Source organism: Amia ocellicauda, chromosome 2 (assembly GCF_036373705.1).
Source record: "Amia ocellicauda isolate fAmiCal2 chromosome 2, fAmiCal2.hap1, whole genome shotgun sequence".
NCBI lineage: Eukaryota > Metazoa > Chordata > Actinopteri > Amiiformes > Amiidae > Amia > Amia ocellicauda.
In genome coordinates this window covers 57,783,132-57,798,195 of record NC_089851.1, presented here as the reverse complement: position 1 = coordinate 57,798,195, position 15,064 = coordinate 57,783,132, and the positions used below count along the sequence as shown (strand labels likewise).

The following is a 15,064-nucleotide window of genomic DNA, read 5'->3' as shown; positions in this document are numbered from 1 at the left end:
TCTGATTTCCCATCAGCTATACAGCCAACAGTATCTGAGGTCGATAGCCCTCCCTTGTGCAGAGGAGCCCAGAAGCCAGCCTTCAAGAGCAAACGAACAAACACTTCGGTGACTACAAAGTGGGGCCAAGTGGGCTTGTCCTGGAGTTGAACCCAGGGCCTCTCACACCCTCAGCAAGAATCATACCCCTAGACCAACGAGCCAAGTTAATGGAGGGTGTCGCAGTTTCTGCTGGGCAAGCGCGTAACTGCTTTGGGGCAGACCGGGAGACCTACGCACACTGACTGATAGCATGGACTGTAGCGCTGAAGTGTCTTTCCAGAACGGTAACCGTATCCCCAGTGAGACAGCACTGAGAGCATGGTTCAGCAGGCCCGCAAACAACTGAAAAGAATGCCTCTCCTTTGGTGCAGCTCAGGAGTACACGTTCAGCAAAGGTCTCCATAACAAGCCGGCAAACCACATTTCGTCCTCCTCCTCCTCAACAACACACTACATGTCCTCCTCCTCCTCAACAACAACAACGAACTTGTAAAATACACATTTTCTTTAAAGAAAACAAAACACACAGATGACAGTCTGATTTCCCATCAGCTACACAGCCAACAGTATCTGAGGTTGAAAGACCTCCCTGGTGCAGAGGAGCCCAGAAGCCAAGCATCGAGAGAGAACAAACGAATGCTTCAGAGAATGCAAAGCAGTGCCAAGCGGGCTCGTCCGGGAGTTGAACCCGGGACCTCTCGCACCCTAAGCGAGAATCATACCCCTAGACCAACGAGCCAAGTTATCTGACAGTTTCACAGTTTCTGCTGGGCAAGCGCGTAACTGCTTTGGGGCAGACCGGGAGACCTACGCTCACTGACTGATAGCATGGACTGTAGCGCTGACGTATCTTTCCAGAACGGTAACCGTATCCCCAGTGAGACAGCACTGAGAGCATGGTTCAGCAGGCCCGCAAACAACTGAAAAGAATGCCTCTCCTTTGGTGCAGCTCAGGAGTACACGTTCAGCAAAGGTCTCCATAACAAGCCGGCAAACCACATTTCGTCGTCCTCCTCCTCAACAACACACTACATGTCCTCCTCCTCCTCCTCAACAACAACAACAACAACAACAACGAACTTGTAAAAAACACATTTTCTTTAAAGAAAACAAAACACACAGATGACAGTCTGATTTCCCATCAGCTATACAGCCAACAGTATCTGAGGTCGATAGCCCTCCCTTGTGCAGAGGAGCCCAGAAGCCAGCCTTCAAGAGCAAACGAACGAACACTTCGGTGACTACAAAGTGGGGCCAAGTGGGCTCGTCCTGGAGTTGAACCCAGGGCCTCTCACACCCTCAGCAAGAATCATACCCCTAGACCAACGAGCCAAGTTAACGGAGGGTGTCGCAGTTTCTGCTGGGCAAGCGCGTAACTGCTTTGGGGCAGACCGGGAGACCTACGCACACTGACTGATAGCATGGACTGTAGCGCTGAAGTGTCTTTCCAGAACGGTAACCGTATCCCCAGTGAGACAGCACTGAGAGCATGGTTCAGCAGGCCCGCAAACAACTGAAAAGAATGCCTCTCCTTTGGTGCAGCTCAGGAGTACACGTTCAGCAAAGGTCTCCATAACAAGCCGGCAAACCACATTTCGTCCTCCTCCTCCTCAACAACACACTACATGTCCTCCTCCTCCTCAACAACAACAACGAACTTGTAAAATACACATTTTCTTTAAAGAAAACAAAACACACAGATGACAGTCTGATTTCCCATCAGCTATACAGCCAACAGTATCTGAGGTCGATAGCCCTCCCTTGTGCAGAGGAGCCCAGAAGCCAGCCTTCAAGAGCAAACGAACGAACACTTCGGTGACTACAAAGTGGGGCCAAGTGGGCTCGTCCTGGAGTTGAACCCAGGGCCTCTCACACCCTCAGCAAGAATCATACCCCTAGACCAACGAGCCAAGTTAACGGAGGGTGTCGCAGTTTCTGCTGGGCAAGCGCGTAACTGCTTTGGGGCAGACCGGGAGACCTACGCACACTGACTGATAGCATGGACTGTAGCGCTGAAGTGTCTTTCCAGAACGGTAACCGTATCCCCAGTGAGACAGCACTGAGAGCATGGTTCAGCAGGCCCGCAAACAACTGAAAAGAATGCCTCTCCTTTGGTGCAGCTCAGGAGTACACGTTCAGCAAAGGTCTCCATAACAAGCCGGCAAACCACATTTCGTCCTCCTCCTCCTCAACAACACACTACATGTCCTCCTCCTCCTCAACAACAACAACGAACTTGTAAAATACACATTTTCTTTAAAGAAAACAAAACACACAGATGACAGTCTGATTTCCCATCAGCTACACAGCCAACAGTATCTGAGGTTGAAAGACCTCCCTGGTGCAGAGGAGCCCAGAAGCCAAGCATCGAGAGAGAACAAACGAATGCCTCAGAGAACGCAAAGCGGGGCCAAGCGGGCTCGTCGGGGAGTTGAACCCGGGACCTCTCGCACCCTAAGCGAGAATCATACCCCTAGACCAACGAGCCAAGTTAACGGAGGGTGTCGCAGTTTCTGCTGGGCAAGCGCGTAACTGCTTTGGGGCAGACCGGGAGACCTACGCTCACTGACTGATAGCATGGACTGTAGCGCTGAAGTGTCCTTCCAGAACGGTAACCGTATCCCCAGTGAGACAGCACTGAGAGCATGGTTCAGCAGGCCCGCAAACAACTGAAAAGAATGCCTCTCCTTTGGTGCAGCTCAGGAGTACACGTTCAGCAAAGGTCTCCATAACAAGCCGGCAAACCACATTTCGTCCTCCTCCTCCTCAACAACACACTACATGTCCTCCTCCTCCTCAACAACAACAACGAACTTGTAAAATACACATTTTCTTTAAAGAAAACAAAACACACAGATGACAGTCTGATTTCCCATCAGCTATACAGCCAACAGTATCTGAGGTCGATAGCCCTCCCTTGTGCAGAGGAGCCCAGAAGCCAGCCTTCAAGAGCAAACGAACAAACACTTCGGTGACTACAAAGTGGGGCCAAGTGGGCTTGTCCTAGAGTTGAACCCAGGGCCTCTCACACCCTCAGCAAGAATCATACCCCAAGACCAACGAGCCAAGTTAATGGAGGGTGTCGCAGTTTCTGCTGGGCAAGCGCGTAACTGCTTTGGGGCAGACCGGGAAACCTACGCACACTGACTGATAGCATGGACTGTAGCGCTGAAGTGTCTTTCCAGAACGGTAACCGTATCCCCAGTGAGACAGCACTGAGAGCATGGTTCAGCAGGCCCGCAAACAACTGAAAAGAATGCCTCTCCTTTGGTGCAGCTCAGGAGTACACGTTCAGCAAAGGTCTCCATAACAAGCCGGCAAACCACATTTCGTCCTCCTCCTCCTCAACAACACACTACATGTCCTCCTCCTCCTCAACAACAACAACGAACTTGTAAAATACACATTTTCTTTAAAGAAAACAAAACACACAGATGACAGTCTGATTTCCCATCAGCTACACAGCCAACAGTATCTGAGGTTGAAAGACCTCCCTGGTGCAGAGGAGCCCAGAAGCCAAGCATCGAGAGAGAACAAACGAATGCTTCAGAGAATGCAAAGCAGTGCCAAGCGGGCTCGTCCGGGAGTTGAACCCGGGACCTCTCGCACCCTAAGCGAGAATCATACCCCTAGACCAACGAGCCAAGTTAACGGAGGGTGTCGCAGTTTCTGCTGGGCAAGCGCGTAACTGCTTTGGGGCAGACCGGGAGACCTACGCTCACTGACTGATAGCATGGACTGTAGCGCTGAAGTGTCTTTCCAGAACGGTAACCGTATCCCCAGTGAGACAGCACTGAGAGCATGGTTCAGCAGGCCCGCAAACAACTGAAAAGAATGCCTCTCCTTTGGTGCAGCTCAGGAGTACACGTTCAGCAAAGGTCTCCATAACAAGCCGGCAAACCACATTTCGTCCTCCTCCTCCTCAACAACACACTACATGTCCTCCTCCTCCTCCTCAACAACAACGAACTTGTAAAATACACATTTTCTTTAAAGAAAACAAAACACACAGATGACAGTCTGATTTCCCATCAGCTACACAGCCAACAGTATCTGAGGTTGAAAGACCTCCCTGGTGCAGAGGAGCCCAGAAGCCAAGCATCGAGACAGAACAAATGAATGCTTCAGAGAATGCAAAGCGGGGCCAAGCGGGCTCGTCCGGGAGTTGAACCCGGGACCTCTCGCACCCTAAGCGAGAATCATACCCCTAGACCAACGAGCCAAGTTAACGGAGGGTGTCGCAGTTTCTGCTGGGCAAGCGCGTAACTGCTTTGGGGCAGACCGGGAGACCTACGCTCACTGACTGATAGCATGGACTGTAGCGCTGAAGTGTCTTTCCAGAACGGTAACCGTATCCCCAGTGAGACAGCACTGAGAGCATGGTTCAGCAGGCCCGCAAACAACTGAAAAGAATGCCTCTCCTTTGGTGCAGCTCAGGAGTACACGTTCAGCAAAGGTCTCCATAACAAGCCGGCAAACCACATTTCGTCCTCCTCCTCCTCAACAACACACTACATGTCCTCCTCCTCCTCCTCAACAACAACAACAACAACAACGAACTTGTAAAAAACACATTTTCTTTAAAGAAAACAAAACACACAGATGACAGTCTGATTTCCCATCAGCTATACAGCCAACAGTATCTGAGGTCAATAGCCCTCCCTTGTGCAGAGGAGCCCAGAAGCCAGCCTTAAAGAGCAAACGAACGAACACTTCGGTGACTACAAAGTGTGGCCAAGTGGGCTCGTCCTGGAGTTGAACCCAGGGCCTCTCACACCCTCAGCAAGAATCATACCCCTAGACCAACGAGCCAAGTTAACGGAGGGTGTCGCAGTTTCTGCTGGGCAAGCGCGTAACTGCTTTGGGGCAGACCGGGAGACCTACGCACACTGACTGATAGCATGGACTGTAGTGCTGAAGTGTCTTTCCAGAACGGTAACCGTATCCCCAGTGAGACAGCACTGAGAGCATGGTTCAGCAGGCCCGCAAACAACTGAAAAGAATGCCTCTCCTTTGGTGCAGCTCAGGAGTACACGTTCAGCAAAGGTCTCCATAACAAGCCGGCAAACCACATTTCGTCCTCCTCCTCCTCAACAACACACTACATGTCCTCCTCCTCCTCAACAACAACAACGAACTTGTAAAATACACATTTTCTTTAAAGAAAACAAAACACACAGATGACAGTCTGATTTCCCATCAGCTATACAGCCAACAGTATCTGAGGTCGATAGCCCTCCCTTGTGCAGAGGAGCCCAGAAGCCAGCCTTCAAGAGCAAACGAACGAACACTTCGGTGACTACAAAGTGGGGCCAAGTGGGCTCGTCCTGGAGTTGAACCCAGGGCCTCTCACACCCTCAGCAAGAATCATACCCCTAGACCAACGAGCCAAGTTAACGGAGGGTGTCGCAGTTTCTGCTGGGCAAGCGCGTAACTGCTTTGGGGCAGACCGGGAGACCTACGCACACTGACTGATAGCATGGACTGTAGCGCTGAAGTGTCTTTCCAGAACGGTAACCGTATCCCCAGTGAGACAGCACTGAGAGCATGGTTCAGCAGGCCCGCAAACAACTGAAAAGAATGCCTCTCCTTTGGTGCAGCTCAGGAGTACACGTTCAGCAAAGGTCTCCATAACAAGCCGGCAAACCACATTTCGTCCTCCTCCTCCTCAACAACACACTACATGTCCTCCTCCTCCTCAACAACAACAACGAACTTGTAAAATACACATTTTCTTTAAAGAAAACAAAACACACAGATGACAGTCTGATTTCCCATCAGCTACACAGCCAACAGTATCTGAGGTTGAAAGACCTCCCTGGTGCAGAGGAGCCCAGAAGCCAAGCATCGAGAGAGAACAAACGAATGCTTCAGAGAACGCAAAGCGGGGCCAAGCGGGCTCGTCCGGGAGTTGAACCCGGGACCTCTCGCACCCTAAGCGAGAATCATACCCCTAGACCAACGAGCCAAGTTAACGGAGGGTGTCGCAGTTTCTGCTGGGCAAGCGCGTAACTGCTTTGGGGCAGACCGGGAGACCTACGCTCACTGACTGATAGCATGGACTGTAGCGCTGAAGTGTCTTTCCAGAACGGTAACCGTATCCCCAGTGAGACAGCACTGAGAGCATGGTTCAGCAGGCCCGCAAACAACTGAAAAGAATGCCTCTCCTTTGGTGCAGCTCAGGAGTACACGTTCAGCAAAGGTCTCCATAACAAGCCGGCAAACCACATTTCGTCCTCCTCCTCCTCAACAACACACTACATGTCCTCCTCCTCCTCCTCAACAACAACGAACTTGTAAAATACACATTTTCTTTAAAGAAAACAAAACACACAGATGACAGTCTGATTTCCCATCAGCTATACAGCCAACAGTATCTGAGGTCGATAGCCCTCCCTTGTGCAGAGGAGCCCAGAAGCCAGCCTTCAAGAGCAAACGAACGAACACTTCGGTGACTACAAAGTGGGGCCAAGTGGGCTCGTCCTGGAGTTGAACCCAGGGCCTCTCACACCCTCAGCAAGAATCATACCCCTAGACCAACGAGCCAAGTTAACGGAGGGTGTCGCAGTTTCTGCTGGGCAAGCGCGTAACTGCTTTGGGGCAGACCGGGAGACCTACGCACACTGACTGATAGCATGGACTGTAGCGCTGAAGTGTCTTTCCAGAACGGTAACCGTATCCCCAGTGAGACAGCACTGAGAGCATGGTTCAGCAGGCCCGCAAACAACTGAAAAGAATGCCTCTCCTTTGGTGCAGCTCAGGAGTACACGTTCAGCAAAGGTCTCCATAACAAGCCGGCAAACCACATTTCGTCCTCCTCCTCCTCAACAACACACTACATGTCCTCCTCCTCCTCAACAACAACAACGAACTTGTAAAATACACATTTTCTTTAAAGAAAACAAAACACACAGATGACAGTCTGATTTCCCATCAGCTACACAGCCAACAGTATCTGAGGTTGAAAGACCTCCCTGGTGCAGAGGAGCCCAGAAGCCAAGCATCGAGAGAGAACAAACGAATGCTTCAGAGAATGCAAAGCGGGGCCAAGTGGGCTCGTCCTGGAGTTGAACCCAGGGCCTCTCACACCCTCAGCAAGAATCATACCCCTAGACCAACGAGCCAAGTTAACGGAGGGTGTCGCAGTTTCTGCTGGGCAAGCGCGTAACTGCTTTGGGGCAGACCGGGAGACCAACGCACACTGACTGATAGCATGGACTGTAGCGCTGAAGTGTCTTTCCAGAACGGTAACCGTATCCCCAGTGAGACAGCACTGAGAGCATGGTTCAGCAGGCCCGCAAACAACTGAAAAGAATGCCTCTCCTTTGGTGCAGCTCAGGAGTACACGTTCAGCAAAGGTCTCCATAACAAGCCGGCAAACCACATTTCGTCCTCCTCCTCCTCAACAACACACTACATGTCCTCCTCCTCCTCAACAACAACAACGAACTTGTAAAATACACATTTTCTTTAAAGAAAACAAAACACACAGATGACAGTCTGATTTCCCATCAGCTACACAGCCAACAGTATCTGAGGTTGAAAGACCTCCCTGGTGCAGAGGAGCCCAGAAGCCAAGCATCGAGAGAGAACAAACGAATGCTTCAGAGAATGCAAAGCGGGGCCAAGCGGGCTCGTCCGGGAGTTGAACCCGGGACCTCTCGCACCCTAAGCGAGAATCATACCCCTAGACCAACGAGCCAAGTTAACGGAGGGTGTCGCAGTTTCTGCTGGGCAAGCGCGTAACTGCTTTGGGGCAGACCGGGAGACCTACGCTCACTGACTGATAGCATGGACTGTAGCGCTGAAGTGTCTTTCCAGAACGGTAACCGTATCCCCAGTGAGACAGCACTGAGAGCATGGTTCAGCAGGCCCGCAAACAACTGAAAAGAATGCCTCTCCTTTGGTGCAGCTCAGGAGTACACGTTCAGCAAAGGTCTCCATAACAAGCCGGCAAACCACATTTCGTCCTCCTCCTCCTCAACAACACACTACATGTCCTCCTCCTCCTCAACAACAACAACGAACTTGTAAAATACACATTTTCTTTAAAGAAAACAAAACACACAGATGACAGTCTGATTTCCCATCAGCTACACAGCCAACAGTATCTGAGGTTGAAAGACCTCCCTGGTGCAGAGGAGCTCAGAAGCCAAGCATCGAGAGAGAACAAACGAATGCTTCAGAGAATGCAAAGCGGGGCCAAGCGGGCTCGTCCGGGAGTTGAACCCGGGACCTCTCGCACCCTAAGCAAGAATCATACCCCTAGACCAACGAGCCAAGCTAATAGGCAATATTGCATGTTCTCCTGGGCAAGCACATAACTGCTTGAGGCAGACCCTCACCTGATCACCACATGTGGTTACACTTTAAGAAGGGGTGAGTTTAAGGTCATCGGTAACATCACAAAGGTTGGCAGCATTTTACATGAATATGTAAAGTTAAAAACACACACTACATGTAAATAAGCCATACTACTTGTTTAGTGTATGTAAGCTCGTTCTGTAATCATACATCATCCATACTAGTATTTAATAATTGAATTAACTATACACAAACTACTTGGTCAATTCACTCTTGTTACCGTGTAATTACAGTGCAAGTAAATTGTAATAATTGTAGCGTTGTATATTGGGCCATATTTTACATGTAACTATATATTTCATATTTGTCCAATTAATGTACATTTGTTTTTTTTGTTTTTTAGCTGGTACCAAAACATTGGTCTCTGGAACTAAAAGGTCGGAAATTGGAAGAACTATTAATGACAAATGAATGACCGCTGATACAAGTAAATAGTGTTTCCTCAAATCTAAAGTGAGACCTTTTTGAATGAATCTGTAATACATGCCCTAAACAGAATGAGAACATGGATCCATCATGCCTTGTTACCACTGTGCAGGCTGGTGGTGGTGGTGTAATGGTGTGGGGGATGTTTTCTTGGCACACTTTATGCCCCTTAGTGCCAATTGGGCATCGTTTAAATGCCACGGCCTACCTGAGCATTGTTTCTGACCATGTCCATCCCTTTATGACCACCATGTACCCATCCTCTGATGGCTACTTCCAGCAGGATAATGCACCATGTCACAAAGGTCGAATCATTTCAAATTGGTTTCTTGAACATGACAATGAGTTCACTGTACTAAACTGGCCCCCACAGTCACCAGATCTCAACCCAATAGAGCATCTTTGGGATGTGGTGGAACGGGAGCTTCGTGCCCTGGATGTGCATCCCACAAATCTCCATCAATTGCAAGATGCTATCCTATCAATATGGGCCAACATTTCTAAAGAATGCTTTCAGCACCTTGTTGAATCAATGCCACGTAGAATTAAGGCAGTTCTGAAGGCAAAAGGGGGTCAAACACCAAGTGAAATCTATTAAAGTATTGAAGTATCCCAATGTTTTAAGTTACACTTCATGTATACATGTGTTTGGAAGTTTATCCAAATATATTCTACCAGTATATTTAGAATGCAACATTTTTGCAGTCTAATATATTCACAGTATACAATACATGCAATATGAGATTGTTGTGTATTTAGCAGTATACTAAATGTATATTATAAGGGGACATATATGTATGCATTTTTATATATTTAGTATAAAATACATGTGTAGATGTTACAGTATATTTGCATATAATTATAGATATATTAAAAACAAGTTTACATATAATTCTGAATATACTTAAGTTATATTAAGCAATATTTGTATTGTATAATATAGTGTATTTGACCATATTTCTGTATCAAGTGACAGTGCAATTGATATTTAAAAGAATATTTTCACCATATATTATAAAATGGTATGCACATTTATAAAACATATTAATACATTAAAATACATTTCATATTTCAGAATAATATATATTTTTAAATATTTTATTTTTGTAAGGGTATCTTCCATAAATGCAGTTTTACCAAACAAAGGAAAACCAGGAAAGGTTGGTGGAGGAGATTACGCAGTTTTGGCAGCCCATTCTGAAACCCACTGCAGAATATATTCTGGCAGGAGGTCTGATTAAAATACTGGAAAATCTTCAATCAAAGTCAAGAAATGTGTCAAAAGGCTTCCAGTTTCCTTTCCTGCCATGAGAAGTATGCTGATTTCAGAACCTCTATGAAGTAGATTCCTTATTTTTCAAAAAATAAGTAATGGTTATTTTTTTCATTGTTTCCTCAATATATTAATAATAAACTGTTTTATTTTTTTCTGCAAAATAAGTAAAGTTTACTTATTTATTTCTGGTTCCTGTTTTTTTTTTTTTTAAATAAGTAATGGTTATTTATTTTTATCTTTATTGTTTATTACTTTTTCTGTGAATTCTGATTCTAGTAGTATGAAGAAATAAGTAATAGTTACTCATTCCTTATTTCTGTTTCCCTGTTTTTTCACAAAATAAGTAATGGTTATTTCAAAAATCCCTGTTTACAAATGTAAGGACTTATAGGACAACAGCATTACATACAGATAGATAACATACATTAGTTATTATGGTAACAAGTGTCCATTATAAACAATCTATTAACAAATTATTGATTATGTTATTGTTATATGATTATTACAAATTATAAATATATTAGACATTTTTATTTAAACATTTTTGCTATACTATGTAGTTTGCATGTTCTCCCCGTGTCCACGTGGGTTTCCTCCCACCGTCCAAAGACATGTGGGTTAGGTTAATTGGCTTCTCTAAATTGCCCTGTATGTGGGTGTGTCTGCGTGTGTGCGTGTGTGTGTGTGTGTTGCCCAGCGATGGACTGGGGTCCCGTCCTGGGTGTATTCCTGCCTTGTGCCCTTTGCCTGCCGGGATCAGTGCTCGGCGACCTTCGCCAGGATAACTGGTTTCAAAAATGGATGGATAATAGCAGCAATTAACTGGCATGGCAGTTAATGATAATAGATTGATATCGATGTGCAAATGTCATGTTATTATACCCTTTATTAAATATGTTATTAAATACCTTAAAACATATTATAGCAAAAAAGTTTAAAAATGTCTAATATATTTATAATTTGTAAAATTAATCATATAATAATAACATAACATGTTAATAGATTGTTTATAATGGACACTTAAAATAAAGCATTACCATTATTCTTAATACATGGATACAAGATAATCAACAACATGGGAGGGCTTGAGAATCTGCTATGGCTTTGTGCAAGGAAATTTGGCACTGAATAAATGTTGGCTACAGCAAACATGCGCTGCTGTACAGGCTGACAGAGACACTGTGATGCATTTCTTCAATGAGTGATGCTTACTTAATCTTTATTTCCATTTCCCAGTTTAAGGACACTTATCTCTACAGCATTACTTCAGTAGTTCACGCAGCCCCCTATAGAAGTCAGCGGAAGATGTAGTGATTGAAGTAATGGAGGTATCTTGGCCTGTACACACTTGGCAGAGGGAACGACAGCCTGGCCATGGAACACCTACCCCCAGCTCCATCTTGAGATTAGCGAGAGGCAGCAGTGATGCAGCGCTATGGAGCCTACAGCGCAGGGAAGGGACTTAATGCGTGGTATCTCTGATGTAGTGCTTGTGTGTTTTTCAGGTCTTTTCTATAATGTGCTTTCTGTATTGTCATAAACCCCTGGCACTTTTTGTCACTGTTACTCTATATTGTTTTGCATTACATTCATAAAGAAAATAAAACGAAAAATCTCTAATAGTGTGTGTCTCAATGGTTGTGTTTGTTCATACATCGATAAAAAACGTTTGGAAATACTATGAAAAGTAAAATGTAGATAACAAATAAGTAATCATAAGTTATTTCTGTGTCCTATTCTGTAAAAAATAAGAAATGATTAGTCCTACTTATTAAGTGGTCACTGAACAGTGTGCTCTCTGTCAAAAGCCAGCTTTTGGGCTCCTCTGCACAAGAGGGCTTTTGACCTCAGATGCTGTTGCCTGTGCAGCTGAAGGGAAATCAGACTGTCATCTGTGTGTTTTTCTATAAAACAAATGTGTATTATGCAAGTTTGTTGTGGTTGTTGAGGAGGAGGAGGAGGAGGAGGAGGACGACATGTAGTGTGTTGTTGAGGAGGAGAACTTTGTGAAGCCACTTGTTCAGTTGGCCCGTTGGTCTAGGAGTATGATTCTCACTTAGTGTGCGAGAGGTCCTGTGTTCAACTCCTGAACGAGCCCTAGGGCATGAAGCCGTCTGGTTTCGTGGCTGGTGACGGTAGTCTTCTTGGGGTTGCTTTCCTCTACCTGCTTTCGCATTATTGTTGATCTGCACTGTGAAGTGCTGTTAAATGAGTTTTGAATCATTTGGCTGAATCTGAGCAGATAACATAGCCCTAAACATTTCAGAATTCATCCTGCTGCTTTTGTCAAAAGTCAACCAGTTCTCTTGACAGCCATACATGCCCTTACCATAACACTACCTTCACCATGTTTCACAGATGAGGTGGTATGCTTCAGATCATGAGCAGTTCCTTCCCTTCTCCATACTCTTCTCTTCCCATCATTCTGGTACAAGTTGATCTTTGTCTCATCTGTACATAAGATGTTGTTCCAGAACTGTACAGGGTTCTTTAGATGTTTTTTGCCAAACTCTAATATGGTCTTCCCATTTCCTGTTTAAATACAGAGGGTTTACCACAAGATGTACTCTGGTGAAGTGTTCTCTTGATTGTTGACATTGACACAGATACGCCTACCTCCTGGAGGGTATTCTTGATCTAGCCAACTGTTGTGAAGGGGTTTTCCTCACCAGGGAAAAAATTCTGTCATCCACCACAGTTGTTTTCCGTGGTGTTCCTGGCCTTTTGGTGTTCCTGCGCTCACCAGTACGTTCTTATTAGTGGATTTGGCCACACCTAATGTTTTTGCTCTCTGATTGGTTTGTTTTGATATCTAAGGCAAAACACCCCAAGAACAAGCAGGATCTAAAGACAGCTGTAGTGCAGGCCTGGCATAGCATCACCAGGGAAGAAACCCAGCATCTGGTGATGTCTATGGGTTCCAGACTTCAGGCAGTCATTGACTGCAAAGGATTTGCAACTGATAGGGAGAAATTTTACTCCCTCAATAAACAGGCGGACAAGGAATACTCAGGACCCGATTTAACTGAAATAATACCAAAATAGTTTATTCAGCTACAACTAAGTGCTCTGGAGATGGTCAGTCAGCAAGACACATCTAAGGTTTTTCTAAAGAACATGCTATCATATACAAGATGACTCCCTTTGGTTGCTGGGCAACTGGATGACGTCAATGATGTACCCCAAACTTGATCACAGACTTCTCCTTTGTCTTCTGTTTTCTCTATAGCCTTGGATGAAAATGTTTTTCTAAAAATCAGCTACACAGAACTACTGCACCTGTCCTCTGCGGAGCAATACACAAAGCTTAAATTCATACATGGGTTACACAATCTTACTGCAACAATGGTGCAAATATATTTGGCATTCGGACAGGCCACTGTCCCGCATCACAACCAAGTATTGAAACTCACAATTTAATTAATGATTATGTTAGTTTGTCCAAATACTTTTGAGCCCCTAAAATTGGGGGGACCACATAAAAATTGGTTTAATTCCTACACCATTCACCCGATTTGGATGTAACTACCCTCCAATTAAAGATGAAAGTCTACACTTAAAGCACATCTTGATTGTTTCCTTTCCAATCCATTGTGATGGTGTACAGAGCCAAATTGACAATTGGGTCTGTCCAAATATTTATGGACCGGACTGTATACCTGTAACGAAGGACTGCCATGGCGGGGAACCCAGGTGCGGAGTGAGAGGTGGTCAGAAACAGGCTGTGGTCAATGCCGGCAAACCGTAATGTCCAGGGAAATCCACAAGTCCTGGTCGATAAGACAAGCAGGGGGTCAATGATCAGGCAAACAGGCTGGTAGGGAGAATACGGGAATTGGTGGAGGAACACATGGAGGTTGTAAACAATCAATAACAAAAGGATACAAGACTTAGCAGTGAATTAAAGTCACAGAGGGGTTTATATGTGTAGCAGAGAGGAGCAGAGGACGGTGAAGGAGGGTGCTGGTCCAATGGGAGTTCGAGGATGATAGAACAAGTGCACATGGTGCCGAGGAATGTTAAGTGGCTGATTGCTGGGGAATGTGAGGGTTTAGAATTCCGGTGATGCTGACCTCTGCAGGGGAGCTTGTGAATTGCGGGATGTGTGGGATACAACAGTGACAATACCACTTGTTATTGTGTGTTTGAGTTTACTTGCATGGATTGTCTATTCATGTCAATATTAAAATTCCAAAGCATAACATTTATTCACAACATGCTTTAGTGTTAAATGTTTGATATGGCAGCACATATAAAGGTGTATACAGCTCTGGAAAAAATTAAGAGACCAGTGCACAATTATCAGTTTCTCTGGTTTTACTATTTATAGGTATATGTTTTGGTAAAATGAACATTTTTGTTTTATTCTATAAACTGCTGAAAACATTTTTCCCAAATTCCAAATAAAAATATTGTCATTTAGAGCATTTATTTGCAGAAATGTACAACTGGACAAAATTACAAAAAAGATGCAGTGTTGTCAGACCTCAAATAATGCAAAGAAAATAAGTTCATATTAATTTTTAAACAACATAATACTAATGTTTTAACTTACAAAGTGTTCAGAAATTAATATTTGGTGATTTTCAATCAAAGCATTCATGCGTCTTGGCATGCTCTCCACCAGTCTTTCACATCGCTGTTGGGTGACTTTATGCCACTCCTGGCGCACAAATTCAAGCAACTCGGCTTTGATTGATGGCTTGTGACCATCCATCTTCCATCCATCACATTCCAGAGGTTTTCAATGGGGTTCAGGTCTGGAGATTGGGCTGGCCATAACAGGGTCTTGATCTGGTGGTCCTCCATCCACACCTTGATTGACCTGGCAGTGTGGTGGCATGGTGGTTAGCACTGCTGCCTCACCGGTACAGGGGTCTGGGGTTTGAGTCCTGGCTTGGGGGCTTGTCTGTGTGGAGTTCACATGATCTATCTCTGTCTGTGTGGGTTTCCTAT

At 45.4% G+C, this 15,064-nt stretch overlaps 5 non-coding genes across 5 annotated transcripts; all 5 read right to left on the bottom strand.

The window, feature by feature from the left end:
* Positions 1 to 709: 709 nt before the first annotated feature.
* trnap-agg (transfer RNA proline (anticodon AGG)) lies at positions 710 to 781 on the bottom strand. Its single transcript has one exon. It is a non-coding gene; the product is annotated as a tRNA-Pro (tRNA).
* A 2,833-nt stretch (positions 782 to 3,614) lies between these two features.
* trnap-agg (transfer RNA proline (anticodon AGG)) lies at positions 3,615 to 3,686 on the bottom strand. The gene has a single exon. It is a non-coding gene; the product is annotated as a tRNA-Pro (tRNA).
* Positions 3,687 to 4,192: 506 nt separating this feature from the next.
* Positions 4,193 to 4,264, bottom strand: trnap-agg (transfer RNA proline (anticodon AGG)). The gene has a single exon. It is a non-coding gene; the product is annotated as a tRNA-Pro (tRNA).
* Positions 4,265 to 5,938: 1,674 nt separating this feature from the next.
* Positions 5,939 to 6,010, bottom strand: trnap-agg (transfer RNA proline (anticodon AGG)). Its single transcript has one exon. It is a non-coding gene; the product is annotated as a tRNA-Pro (tRNA).
* Positions 6,011 to 7,672: 1,662 nt separating this feature from the next.
* Positions 7,673 to 7,744, bottom strand: trnap-agg (transfer RNA proline (anticodon AGG)). The gene has a single exon. It is a non-coding gene; the product is annotated as a tRNA-Pro (tRNA).
* Positions 7,745 to 15,064: the final 7,320 nt, after the last annotated feature.